Here is a 15,633-nt window from a genome sequence, read left to right as displayed (position 1 = left end):
TGTCCGTGTGTAGAGTCTTCTCTTGTGTTGTTGGAAGAGGGTGTTTGTTATGATCAGTGCATTTTCTTGGCAAAACTCTATTAGTCTTTGCCCTGCTTCATTCCATATTCCAAGCAATGCCTAATGACGGTCTAATCCAATTGATATCACCTAGAGTTTTTGCAACTCATTTAAAGTTAGTTGGGGAGTAATACATTGTCTATTAACAACAAATCCTAAGCAACAGTAAGGTGTAGAGGTTTGAATTGTTTCAGGGGCAATGCATAACCAAGAGTTTTCTAAGCATTGTTGAGCTATATCAAACATGTATTGAGCTTCTAAAGCAGATGAAGCCGAAAACAAAATATCATCCATATAATAAATAACAAGAAAATCAGGAAATGGTTTTCTCACAGGCTCAAGGGCCTTAGCCATGTAGTATTGACACATGGTGGGAGAATTCATCATTCCTTGAGGCAGCACAGTCCATTGGTATCGTTTATGAGGCCCAATATGATTAGCATAAGGGAGAGAGAAAGCGAATCTCTCTCGGTCTAAAGGGTGAGGGGTATATTGAAAAAGCAATCTTGTAAATCAATAATAATGATGTACCAATTTTGAGCAATACTGGTAGGGGATGGGATTTTTGGTTGTAATGCACCCATAGGTTTCATAGATGCATTAACTTTTCTAAGGTCTGTTAAGAGATGCCATTCGTTAGATTTCTTTTTTATAACAAAAATAGGAGAGTTCCAAGGAGAACAAGATTCCTCAATATGTTTCAGTTCTAATTGTGTATCTATAAGTTCTTTAGCCACCTGTAATTTTTCTTTCATAAGGGGTCACTGCTCTGTCCAAATAGGCTTGTCATTCTTCCAAGTTATTTTAATAATCGCTTTGTTTGTTGAATGAACAGTGGCCCTAGGAAAAATGTGGAATGTATATCTGAGTTTGCCATTGCATAAATAAGTCCCTTCCTATTAGATTAAGGGGTGCATCTATCACATAAGGTCTTAATGTTGCAGGTTGGCCTTCTAGTCCCTCAAATGTGTAGATCTGAACACTTTGATAAAATTCTTATACTTTGGTTTGAGAAATTCCTGCAATTTGGCAAGAGATTTTTTGTATAGGCCAGGATTCAGGCCACTCGTGTTTAGAAATAATATCAGATCCGATGTCAAAGAGGCCAGAAAATCTTTTACCATTAATTTTGATATTTATGTTTGGTCGGGCATATTCAGATACCCATGATGTCCATAAGGATTTTTTTTTGATCTGTACTGCCAAATCCGCCTGTCCATACATTATGAGAGGAGTTAATAGAAATGTAAGGTAAAAGAAGTAACTGAGAAACTTTGTCCCCCTTTTTGAATTGCCATAGAATCTGAGATGACATCATAATTTGAATCTCTCCTTTATAACTTGAATCAATTACTCCAGGGTGAATAGTAATTCCTTTAGAAGTCAAACTAGATCAGCCAAGTAAAAGACAGGGGGTTTGTGGGGACAAAGACAGGTTTGTGGGGACAGGGGTCCAAAAAGTCTGGTAGGTATTCTAGAAGGGACTGTTTGAGGGTATAGAAAAAAGTCATTTAGGGCTGGTATATTGATGGCAGCACTGCTGGATGTTGAGGGTTTGAGGGAAAAGATGGAATTTGCCCCTGGTTTTTGTTGAAGGGGACCTGGAGGGGTCTCTTGCTTGGAGTTTTGCAGAATAGGTTTCGCTTCAATGTCAAATTTAGATTAACAGTATTTGGCCCAATGCATTCCTCTATGGCACCAAGGGCAGATTTTTGGAGGTTTTTTGTTAGCCTTCTTAGAGCAATCCCTTTTTAAATGGTTCTAATCTCCACATGTAAAACATCCTTCATTTCTCTTTCTAAAGGCAGCAGCCATTGTTTCAGCTAGCATTTGCATCTTTTGAGTTTCTGATCCTAGATTGCAACAAGCCTTCTAATAATCAATAATAGTCCCAGACTCACGAATCAGTGATAGCTTTTTTACATTCCTGATTTGCATTCTCATTAGCAAGTAATTTCTCTAGCTGATTTTTGGCTTCTTCTCTGATTACAGTATGGGAAATAGCAGTTTCTAATCTAGCTAAAAAATCAGCATAATTTTCATTCAGATCAGATCAGTTGCTCAGTCGTGTCCGACTCTTTGCAACCCCATGAATCGCAGCAAGCCAGCCCTCCCTGTCCATCACCAACTCCCGGAGTTTACTCAGACTCACGTCCATCAAGTCAGTGATGCCATCCAGCCATCTCATCCTCTGTCGTCCCCTTATCCTCCTGCCCTCAATACCTCCCAGCATCAGAGTCTTTTCCAATGACTCAACTCTTCGCATGAGGTGGCGAAAGTACTGGAGTTTCAGCTTCAGCATCATTCCCTCCAAAGAAATCCCAGGGCTGATCTTCAGAATGGACTGGTTGGATCTCCTTGCAGTCCAAGGGACTCTCAAGAGTCTTCTCCAACACCACACTTCAAAAGCATCAATTCTTTGGTGCTCAGCCTTCTTCACAGTCCAACTCTAATATCCATACATGACCACAGGAAAAACCATAGCCTTGACTAGACGAACCTTTGTTGGCAAAGTAATGTCTCTGCTTTTCAATATGCTATCTAGGTTAGTCATAACTTTCCTTCCAAGGATTAAGCGTCTTTTAATTTCATGGCTGCAATCACCATCTGCAGTGATTTTGGAGCCCAGAAAAATAAAGTCTGACACTGTTTCCACTGTTTCCCCATCTATTTCCCATGAAGTGGTGGGACCAGATGCCATGATCTTCGTTTTCTGAATGTTGAGCTTTAAGCCAACTTTTTCACTTTCCACTTTCACTTTCATCAAGAGGCTTTTGAGTTCCTCTTCACTTTCTGCCATAAGGGTGGTGTCATCTGCATATCTGAGGTTATTGATATTTCTCCCGGCAGTCTTGGTTCCAGCTTGTGTTTCTTCCAGTCCAGCATTTCTAATGATGTACTCTGCATATAAGTTAAATAAACAGGGTGACAATATACAGCCTTGATGTACTCCTTTTCCTATTTGGAACCAGTCTGTTGTTCCATGTCCAGTTCTAACTGTTGCTTCCTGACCCGCATACAAATTTCTCAAGAGGAAGATCAGGTGTTCTACACTAAGATATTACAAGTACATAATTTTCATTAGGTACTTGTAATATTTTTGTGTAGCTACCTGTAGGCTCTCCTTAAGGAGTAATTTGATTCCAAGCTTCAAGGGCCACTGTTTTTAATTGTTCATGCAACAAGGGAGGGCATTGTATTTCAGCTTCTATGGCATCAAATTGTCCGGTGCCAGTTAACATTTCAAAAGTAATTTTGTTTTGGGGAGCACCAGCTCAAGCATTCTTGTTAGCATAATCTCTGGTTATATCATGAAACCATAGTGTCCATTGAAGATATTCTCCTAGTTTAAGGAGAGCCTTTACTAAAATTCGCCAATCATAGGTAATAAAGTTTCCAATAGAAGATGCCACATCATTTAGTAAAAGGCGAATGTGGGCCATACATAGTTACAGGCTTTTTCATTTGTTGAATGTGAAAAAAGTTAATACCTTCATATTGAGGTATTATGTGCCCTTGAGTGTCAGGATTTCTTAAAACTGGAAAGGCAGAAAACCCATCAGCTTCAGAGACTTGTGATTGCAAAGCCAGCAATTCAGAGAGCCTCTGTCGCTGAGAGTGAGTAAGTGCCGATTTTTTGCAAATATGAGTTTGTGCTAAGGACTCATCATTATTATCCAGAAAAGTATTGCCAGTTTTGGTGTCAAAAATTGTCTCAGGAGAGTCATTGTCAGAATCATTAGGTTCCAGCAAAGGAGAATCTTTTGGATTTGTGCTTGCTGGCAGAGGAGGAGCTTTTGGAGCAGCCAGGGTATTGCTTGTAGGAAAATTCTGAAATATTTTATGTTGTTCTAATTGGGCCTTTTGTAAAGTTTCATCATCTAATTCATATTCATGTAACAAGTGTTCTGTCTGTTGTCAAATATTGTGAGGGCTAGGATTACCTTGAAATGGCAGAATTACAGCTTTAATGAGACCCCATAGGGGCCAGAAATCAATTGGAATATTCTTTCCCTGCCTGGTGGCTCATTCAACATTTTCTTTGACCTGGTGTCAAATTTCTAAATCACAACTGCCTTCACCAGTGAACCAGAGATTGTGCTTCACTACTGTTTGAAGGCAAGCCTCTACTCATTGGCAGGAAACCAAAAGTCCCTGAACTTTAAACAAATGGTGAAGTAAAGTAGAGAAATGATGGGACTTTCCAGCCGTTTGACCAATGTCTTAGTACTTACCGACCTCAATGGGTCCTGACCTCAGTAGGTCCCGACCTCAATAGGTCCTGAGTTGCTCCGTCCGAAATGCCACATATACCAGGTCCCTGTTCTGGGCGCCACTTGTTGCAGTCCTTTAATGGACCGGAACCTGGTGGTCTGGAGTCAACGATAAGAAAGTAAAAGAGAGAAAGAAGCTAATATTCCCTGGTTTATGCAGAGAACCAATAAAACCTTAGAACAGGGCTTCCACCACTCACAAAGGCACAGGGCATCCTCTTGAGGAGGTCTTGAAAGCCCGGGCAAGAAAGAGAGCTCGGCAGGTTTCCACTCTCCAGAGAATTAGCCAGAGGGAAAGGGGGAGAGAGAGAGAAAGAAAGAAAGAAAGACATGGGGATCCAAGCCTCTGGTGGAGCAAGGGTGCTTTTAATGATCTTTCTGTGAGTATATACAGGCTGTTGTACAAGGAATTTCTTTCAACAATGATGAAAATCAGAAAACCAAATGTACAGCAACCGTTATCAAGGGAACAAGGAATTAACAATGGTCATAAAGTCCATATCTCAAGAAAGAGGGTCGTGACTAAGCAGTTTTGTTGTAAGGAGAATGTTTGCTGAACGAAATCCATGCACATGTTTCATCTTATGACCTGAGATGCAGCAGTCCCTGGGAGCAGCATGCCATTCCACTCATTCCTGTTGCCAGGAACTGATAAGAAACAGAGGAACTGATAAGAAACAGAGGACAGACAGAAAACAGCACACAGGAATCCTCCTGTTAAACGTTCCCTGACAAGAGGCCAGCCAGGCCTGAGCTCCTGCTGGGGCTCGTTCAAGAAATAGTTCATTCTGGAAAGGAGTTATAAGACCTCATAATTTGCAGAGTTCAGTATTATGTATGGGCTTCTAAGGTGGCTCAGTGGGAAAGAATCTGCCTAACAAAGCAGGAGAGGCCAGGGACGCAGGTTTGAGTCCTGGGTCAGGAAGATCCCTGGGAGTGGAAAATGGCAATCCACTCCAGTATTCTTGCCTGGGTAATCCCAGGGACAGAAAAGCCTGGCAGGCTATTGTCCATGGAGTGAAAGAGTCTGAAACCACTGAGCGACTGAGCACAGCACAGCACAGTATCATGCATAAATAAAGAAGCCTTCTGATGGAATAGAATAGAAATTCCAGAAAAGGCTCAAATATACATGACAATTTGTCATTGACTGAAAACAGCCTACCAAATTGGTAAAGCATGGACATTTAAAATAACTGTTATTCAGACAACTGAACAGCCTTAGAGGGGAAAAAACAGTATATGTATTTTTGATAACTATCCCACAGCAGGATAAACCCTAAATAATACACAATTTTGTATATTTTAGAGTGAAATGATGACAGTATTCTAAGAAATGGGTTTTATAATTCTGGAATAAGGAAAGTTTAACTAATTAAAATTTAGAATGCAGGACAAACACACACAAACACATACACAACCAAAAAAAAATGTGTAAAAATAAATGATTCTAGATGCTAAAAAGTAGCAAGCCCCATAAGTATCAAATATAAATACTATAATGGAAAAAAATTGTTACAACTGATTTCTGGTAAAGTGGTCTTGGCTCCTTCTTTAATACAGAGGAAAAGTCTAAAATATAAATTTTAAAAATGGGTAAAACAGATGAATTAACAATTCACAGAAGAAAATTATTCCTGGAGGAGGAGCCAAGATGGCAGAGGAGTAGGACGGGGAGAACACTTTCTCCTCCACAAATTCATCAAAAGAGCATTTAAACATCAAGTAAATTCCACAGAACAACTTCTGAATGCCGGCAGAGGACATCAGGCACCCAGAAAAGCAACCCAACTCTTCGAAAGGAGGTAGGAAAAAATATAAAAGACAAAAAAAAGAGACAAAAGAGGGAGGGACGGAGTTCCGTCCCGGGAAGGGAGTATTAAAAAGAGAGAAGTTTCCAAACACCAGGAAACCTTCTCACTGCCGAATCTGTGCCGAGCTTTGGAAGCACAGAGGGCAATATAACAGGGAGAAAAAATAAACAATTAAAACTCGCAGATTGCGAGCCCTACGGTAACTCCCCCAGCGGAGAAGCAGCGCAGACGCCTGCACAAGCCATTAGCAAGCGGGGGCTGGGCAGGGAGGCGCAGCGCCTGCTGCATCGCTTAGAGTAAGAATCTGGCCTGAATACCCTGAGCACTATCTGAGCGAAATAATTTGGGCTAGCAAACCAGACTGTGGGATATCTACCACACGAAAAGCCAGCCCCAACCTAAGACACCGCTAGGCCCGCGCACAGAACAAAGGACTGAACAGAGATAGCCGGCTGCAGACTTTCCCCCTCCGGTGACAGGCAGCCAGAGCCGGAAGGGGGCAATCGCAGCCCCAGAGAGATATTATCTATAAAACTGTAAGCAGGCTTCTTTGCTAACTAAAACTTCTTGGGGGTCTGGATGGTCAACATCTGCCTGAGAAGGTGCGCTTGTTTTACACCCAGATAACCTAGTGGCGGGGAGGCGATAAGTCGCAGCATTGGCGTTCGCCAAACACCTCATCACCTGAGCTGCTCGGACCTGGGAAGGGCACAAAATGCAGGCCCAACTGAGTCTGCGCCTCTGAGGACTACCCGAGTGCCTGAACCTGAGCGGCTTGGACCTGGAAGGTACATGCAGCCCAGGGCCGGCCTCGGATTGTTCTTGGCGGAACCACCTAGAGCCCGAGCAGTGTGGGCAGGGAGGCTACACATGCTGTGAGTAGGGGCAGACCCAGTGTGGCTGAGGCACTGCGAGCGCACGCCAGTGTTATTTGTTTGCAGCATCCCTCCCTCCCTGCCCACAGCGCGACTGAACAAGTGAGCCTAAAAAAAAAAAAATAAGTTTCCCCCACCGTCCCCTTTGTGTCAGGGCGGAAGCCAGACACTGAAGAGACCAGCAAACAGAAGAAGTTATAACAGAGGGAAACGCCTTGGAAGCTACGGGCAATAGATTAAAACCCCGTGGTTACTACGGACTACATAGGAAGGGGCCTATAGATCTTGAGAAACATAAGTCGGACCAAGGAACTAGCCAAAAATGAACTGAACCCACAATACAACAAAACCAGAGAAAGTCCTAGATATATTTTTACAATTTTTACGATCATTCTTTCTTTCTTTCTTTCTTTCTTTCTTTCTTTTTTAAATAAAAAAATTTTTTTAAGTCCTCTCTTGTTCCTTTAATTTTCACTTTTATAACCTATTACTTTGCAAAAAAAAAAAAAAGACCCTATTTTTTTCTTCTTCAGCAAACTTCATATATATATATTTTATAATTTTTTTACCTTGTTTTTTTTTTTTTCTTCTTCTTTTCTTTAACATTGTATTTTTGAAATTCCAAACTCTAGTTTTTTAATTTTAGCTTTTTGGTATATGTTATCAATTTTGTACCTACAGTTATTTTTTTTTATAATTTCTGTGACTTTTTTTTTCTTTTCATTCTCTTCTTCTTTTATATAACACTGTATATCTGAAATTCCAAACTCTACTCTAGATTTTTAATTTTTGCTTTTTGGTATTAGTTATCAATTTTGTACCTGTATTTTCTTTATAATTTTTGCGACCTTGTTTGTTTTACTTTGTTCGTTTTTTCTCTCTTTCTTTTCCTTCTTCTTTTCTTTAACATTGTATTTTTGAAATTCCAAACTCTACTCTAGATTTTTAATTTTTGCTTTTATGTATTTGTTACCAATTTTGTACCTTTAAGAACCCAATCTTCAGGACCCATTTTTCACTATGGAGCGAGATTACTGGCTTGACTGCTCTCTCTCCCTTTGGACTCTCCTTTTTCTCCACCAGGTAGCCTGTGTCTCCTCCCTAACCCCTCTCTACTCTACCCAACTCTGTGAGTTTATGTGTGTTCCAGATGGTGGAGAACACTTAGGGAACTGATTACTGGCTGGATCTGTCTCCCTCCTTTTCATTCCCCCCTTTTATCCCTCTGGCCACCTCTGTCTCCTTCCTCTTTCCTCTCTTCTCTGTATAACTCCGTGAACATCTCTGAGCGGTCCAGTTGTGGAGTGCACATAAGGAAGTGACTACTGGCTACCCCACTCTCTCCACTACTGATTCCACCTCATCTCATTTGGGTCACCTCTAACTCCCTCCTCCCACTTCTCTTCTCCATGTAATGCTGTGAACCTCTCTGAGTGACCCTCACAGTAGAGAAACTTTTCATCTTTAACGTAGATGTTTTATCAATGGTGCTGTATAGAAGAAGTTTTGAAACTACTGTAAAAATAAGACCAACAACTGGAAGCAGGAGGCTTAAGTCCAAACCCTGACTCCAGGGAACTCCTGACTCCAAGGAACATTAATTGACAGGAGCTCATCAAACGCCTCCATACCGACACTGAAACCAAGCACCACACAAGGGCCAACAAGTTCCAGGGCAAGACATACCAAGCAAATTCTCCAGCAACAAAGGAGCACAGTCCTGAGCTTGTGTGGGCAGATACAAGCTGCCCAAAGTCACCCCAAAACCATAGACATCTCATAACTCATTATTGACATTTCATTGCACTCCAGAGAGAAGAAATACAGCTCCACCCACCAGAACACCGACACAAGCTTCCCTAACCAGGAAACCTTGACAAGCCACCTGTACAAACCCACACACAGCGAGGAAAAGCCACAATAAAGAGAACTCCACAAACTGCCAGAATATAGAAAGGACACCCCAAAATCAGCAATTTAAACAAGATGAAGAGACAGAGGAATACCCAGCAGATAAAGGAACAGGATAAATGCCCACCAAACAAAACAAAAGAGGAAGAGATAGGGAATCTACCTGATAAAGAATTCCAAATAATGATAGTGAAATTGATCCAAAATCTTGAAATTAAAATGGAATCACAGATAAATAGCCTGGAGACAAGGATTGAGAAGATGCAAGAAAGGTTTAACAAGGACCTAGAATAAATAAAAAAGAGTCAATATATAATGAATAATGCAATAAATGAAATTAAAAACACCCTGGAGGCAACAAATTGTAGAATAACAGAGGCAGAAGATAGGATTAGTGAATTAGAAGATAGAATGGTAGAAATAAGTGAATCAGAGAGGACAAAAGAAAAACGAATTAAAAGAAATGAGGACAATCTCAGAGACCTCCAGGACAATATTAAACGCTACAACATTCGAATCATAGGGGTACCAGAAGAAGAAGACAAAAAGAAAGACCATGAGAAAATACTTGAGGAGATAATAGTTGAAAACTTCCCTAAAATGGGGAAGGAAATAATCACCCAAGTCCAAGAAACCCAGAGAGTCCCAAACAGGATAAACCCAAGGTGAAACACCCCAAGACACATATTAATCAAATTAACAAAGATCAAACACAAAGAACAAATATTAAAAGCAGCAAGGGAAAAACAACAAATAACACACAAGGGAATTCCCATAAGGATAACAGCTGATCTTTCAATAGAAACTCTTCAAGCCAGGAGGGAATGCCAAGACATACTTAAAATGATGAAAGAAAATAACCTACAGCCCAGATTATTGTACCCAGCAAGGATCTCATTCAAGTATGAAGGAGAAATCAAAAGCTTTTCAGACAAGCAAAAGCTGAGAGAATTCTGCACCACCAAACCAGCTCTCCAACAAATACTAAAAGATATTCTCTAGACAGGAAACACAAAAACGGTGTATAAGTTCGAACCCAAAACAATAAAGTAAACAGCAAAGGGATCATACTTATCAGTAATTACCTTCAACGTAAATGGGTTGAATGCCCCAACCAAAAGACAAAGACTGGCTGAATGGATACAAAAAAAAGACCCCTACATATGTTGTCTACAAGAGACCCACCTCAAAACAGGGGACACATACAGACTGAAAGTGAAGGGCTGGAAAAATATTTTCCATTCAAATAGGGACCAAAAGAAAGCAGGAGTAGCAATACTCATATCAGATAAAATAGACTTTAAAACAAAGGCTGTAAAAAGAGACAAAGAAGGTCACTACATAATGATCAAAGGATCAATCCAAGAAGAAGATATAACAATTATAAATATATATGCACCCAACACGGGAGCGCCACAATATGTAAGACAAATGCTAACAAGTATGAAAGGAGAAATTAACAATAACACAATAATAGTGGGAGACTTTAATACCCCACTCACACCTATGGATAGATCAACCAAACAGAAAATTAACAAGGAAACACAAACTTTAAATGATACAATAGACCAGTTAGACCTAATTGATACCTATAGGACATTTCATTTCAAAACAATGAATTTCAACTTTTTCTCAAGCGCACATGGAACCTTCTCCAGGATAGATCACATCCTGGGCCATAAAGATAGCCTTGGTAAATTCAAAAAAATAGAAATCATTCCAAGCATCTTTTCTGACCACAATGCAGTAAGATTAGATCTCAATTACAGGAGAAAAACTATTAAAAATTCCAACATATGGAGGCTGAACAACACACTGCTGAATAACCAACAAATCACAGAAGAAATCAAAAAAGAAATCAAAATTTGCATAGAAACGAATGAAAATGAAAACACAACAACCCAAAACCTGTGGGACACGGTAAAAGCAGTCCTAAGAGGAAAGTTCATAGCAATATAGGCATACCTCAAGAAACAAGAAAAAAGTCAAATAAATAACCTAACTCTACACTTAGAGCAATTAGAAAAGGAAGAAATGAAGAACCCCAGGGTTAGTAGAAGGAAAGAAATCTTAAAAATTAGAGCAGAAATAAATGCAAAAGAAACAAAAGAGACCATAGCAAAAATCAACAAAACCAAAAGCTGGTTCTTTGAAAGGATAAATAAAATTGACAAACCATTAGCCAGACTCATCAAGAAACAAAGGGAGAAAAATCAAATCAATGAAATTAGAAATGAAAATGGAGAGATCACAACAGACAACACAGAAATACAAAGGATCATGAGAGATTACTATCAACAATTATATGCCAATAAAATGGACAACGTGGAAGAAATGGACAAATTCTTAGAAAAGTACAACTTTCCAAAACTCAACCAGGAAGAAATACAAAACCTTAACAGACCCATCACAAGCACGGAAATTGAAACTGTAATAAAAAAAATCTTCCAGCAAACAAAAGCCCAGGTCCAGACGGCTTCACAGCTGAATTCTACCAAAAATTTAGAGAAGAGCTAACACCTATCCTGCTCAAACTCTTCCAGAAAATTGCAGAGGAAGGTAAACTTCCAAACTCATTCTATGAGGCCACCATCACCCTAATACCAAAACTTGACAAAGATCCCACAAAAAAAGAAAACTACAGGCCAATATCACTGATGAACATAGATGCAAAAATCCTTAACAAAATTCTAGCAATGAGAATCCGACAACACATTAAAAAGATCATACACCATGACCAAGTGGGCTTTATCCCAGGGATGCAAGGATTCTTCAATATCCACAAATCAATCAATGTAATACACCACATTAACAAATTGAAAAATAAAAACCATATGATTATCTCAATAGATGCAGAGAAAGCCTTTGACAAAATTCAACACCCATTTATGATAAAAACTCTCCAGAAAGCAGGAATAGAAGGAATATACCTCAACATAATAAAAGCTATATATGACAAACTCACAGCAAACATTATCCTCAATGGTGAAAAATTGAAAGCATTTCCTCTAAAGTCAGGAACAAGACAAGGGTGCCCACTTTCACCATTACTATTCAACATAGTTTTGGAAGTTTTGGCCACAGCAATCAGAGCAGAAAAAGAAATAAAAGGAATCCAAATTGGAAAAGAAGAAGTAAAGCTCTCACTGTTTGCAGATGACATGATCCTCTACATGAAAACCCTAAAGACTCCACCAGAAAATTACTAGAACTAATCAATGAATATAGTAAAGTTGCAGGATATAAAATCAACACACAGAAATCCCTTGCATTCCTATACACTAATAATGAGAAAATAGAAAGAGAAATTAAGGAAACAGTTCCATTCAGCATTGCAACGGAAAGAATAAAATACTTAGGAATATATCTACCTAAAGAAACTAAAGACCTATATATAGAAAACTATAAAACACTGGTGAAAGAAATCAAAGAGGACACTAATAGATGGAGAAATATACCATGTTCATGGATTGGAAGAATCAATATAGTGAAAATGAGTATACTACCCAAAGCAATTTATAGATTCAATGCAATCCCTATCAAGCTACCAACGGTATTCTTCACAGAGCTAGAACAAATAATTTCACAATTTGTATGGAAATACAAAAATCCTCGAATAGCCAAATCGATCTTGAGAAAGAAGAATGGGACTGGAGGAATCAACCTACCTGACTTCAGGCTCTACTACAAAGCCACAGTTATCAAGACAGTATGGTACTGGCACAAAGACAGAAATATAGATCAGTGGAACAAAATAGAAAGCCCAGAGATAAATCCACGCACATACGGACACCTTATCTTTGACAACGGAGGCAAGAATATACAATGGATTAAAGACAATCTCTTTAACAAGTGGTGCTGGGAAAACTGGTCAACCACTTGTAAAAGAATGAAACTAGAACACTTTCTAACACCATACACAAAAATAAACTCAAAATGGATTAAAGATCTAAACGTAAGACCAGAAACTATAAAACTCCTAGAGGAGAACATAGGCAAAACACTCTCTGACATACGTCACAGCAGGATCCTCTATGACCCACCTCCCAGAATATCGGAAATAAAAGCAAAAATAAGCAAATGGGACCTAATTAACCTTAAAAGCTTGTGCACATCAATGGAAACTATCAGCAGGGTGAAAAGACAGCCTTCAAAATGGGAGAAAATAATAGCAAATGAAGCAACTGACAAACGACTAATCTCAAAAATATACAAGCAACTCCTAGAGCTCAACTCCAGAAAAATAAATGACCCAATCAAAAAATGGGCCAAAGAACTAAATAGACATTTCTCCAAAGAAGACATACAGATGGCTAACAAACACATGAAAAGATGCTCAACATCACTCATTATCAGAGAAATGCAAATCAAGACCACTATGAGGTACCATTTCACACCAGTCAGAATGGCTGTGATCCAAAAGTCTACAAATAATAAATGTTGGAGAGGGTGTGGAGAAAAGGGAACCTTCTTACACTGTTGGTGGGAATGCAAACTAGTACAGCCACTATGGAGAACAGTGTGGAGATTCCTTAAAAAATTGGAAATAGAACTGCCTTATGATCCAGCGATCCCACTGCTGGACATACACACTGAGGAAACCAGAAGGGAAAGAGACACGTGTACCCCAATGTTCATTGCAGCACTGTTTATAATAGCCAGGACATGGAAGCAACCTAGATGTCCATCAGCAGATGAATGGATAAGAAAGCAGTGGTACATATACACAATGGAGTATTACTCAGCCATTAAAAAGAATACATTTGGATCAGTTCTAATGAGGTGGATGAAAATGGAGCCTATTATACAGAGTGAAGTAAGCCAGAAGGAAAAACACCAATACAGTATACTAACGCCTATATATGGAATTTAGAAAGATGATAACAATAACCCTGTGTACGAGACAGCAAAAGAGACACTGATGTATGGAACAGTCTTATGGACTCTGTGGGAGAGGGAGAGGGTGGGAAGATTTGGGAGAATGGCATTGAAACATGTAAAATATCATGTATGAAACGAAATGCCAGTCCAGGTTCAATGCATGATACTGGATGCTTGGGGCTAGTGCACTGGGACGACCCAGAGGGATGGTATGGGGAGGGAGGTGGGAGGAGGGTTCAGGATGGGGAGCACATGTATACCTGTGATGGATTCATTTTGATATTTGGCAAAACTAATACAATTATATAAAGTTAAAAAAAAAAGAAAAAGAAAATTATTCCTTCAACATACAGACAACAGCTTCATTTGTAAAAATAATAGTAATAATAAGTAAATTGTAATCTGAACAATGATACAGTGTAAAAATTCTAAGACATTTTCCTATGCATTGTGTATGTGTGGAGAGGAATATACAATTGACCAAAATCACAATTGTGCTCACTCTTTGAATTGATCAGTAAGCATGCACACATACTAAGATATGCAGTAGCATGATATTGCAACAAATTTGTGACTGAAAAAGTGTGAATATTTTATGACTTAATGAGCCTTGATTTTGATATTGTCATGTATTCTTTTTTCTCCCACAGTTATATGATATCTTTAAAATAATTTCTGAAAAATTTCTAGTGCTTGAAAGTAGACTGGCTTATTGTGACCCAGCGCCTCTTAACCACAAGTGAAAGTTATTTGTTTTTAATTGTTTTAGATGTTGGAAAATTAAACTTGGCTTTAAGTATGTCCTTTTATAAAGATGTTGATTTATTTTTCAAAGCAATTCTGTAGTATCACCGGTCTTGAATCATATTTTTGTTGCTTGATTACTACTTTTTTATAATAAAAGGTAATTTATTTTTCTAAATTAGTTTCAGAAAAAAAATAAAAGCATAGCCAAAAGTAAGAAAGAGTATTATGCTTTTTTCCATGATAGAATATGCTCATTAAATAAAATTTAAGAAATAGAGGGAATTATGTACATACATATGATAAATGGTGTTCTAAACACTGCTTTTTACCTTAACAAAGAAGATATGTACAGTATGATTATGATTTGGTTTGCTTAAAAATATGCTTAATCCATGCTGTATGTAATGGCATTTTATTTATTTATATAACTCTTTGGTTTTCCTTTGTGTGTAATTATCACAATTACAGTCAATTCTAGTTTGATAAAGATTTGACAATATGAATTATGTGAAATGAGCATTCTCAGATGCGTTCCCTTGACACACATGCATATTTTCTGGTACATGGTTAAGGGTAAGATTTTCTTGATGAAGGCAGGCTGTGTGCTGATATGCTATATAATTCATACACCAGCATCAGGTGAGAGCTTTCATTACTCTATATCCTTTACATATGTGATAGGGTTAGTCTTGTTTATTTCATCCTTGTAATGAATGTGTCATAGATTTCATTTGGTTTTAATCTGGTTTTAATTTGCCTTTACTGGTTGCTAATGAGTTATTTTCTTCTTTTTTCTGAGTATTTAGATTATTCTGTCTTGCAAAATGCATCTTTAAGTCTATTGTCATTTTTTCTCCTGAATTTTTGATGCTTTTGATTTAGAGCACTCCTTTAACTATAGTGTATTTAAACATTTTATATTGAAAATTTTCACTCTGAATAGCAGTATTTCTTAGTCCAGGAAGTGCAACAGATTAATGTAAACATTATGACTAATAATTTTATCAAAAACACTTTTCTTGCACCAAAGTCATAAAGTTAATAAACATTATCTTGAAAAAGACTCATTGT

Source organism: Bos indicus x Bos taurus, chromosome 26 (genome assembly GCF_003369695.1).
Source record: "Bos indicus x Bos taurus breed Angus x Brahman F1 hybrid chromosome 26, Bos_hybrid_MaternalHap_v2.0, whole genome shotgun sequence".
Lineage (NCBI taxonomy): Eukaryota > Metazoa > Chordata > Mammalia > Artiodactyla > Bovidae > Bos > Bos indicus x Bos taurus.
Note: the sequence above shows the minus strand (reverse complement) of the source record.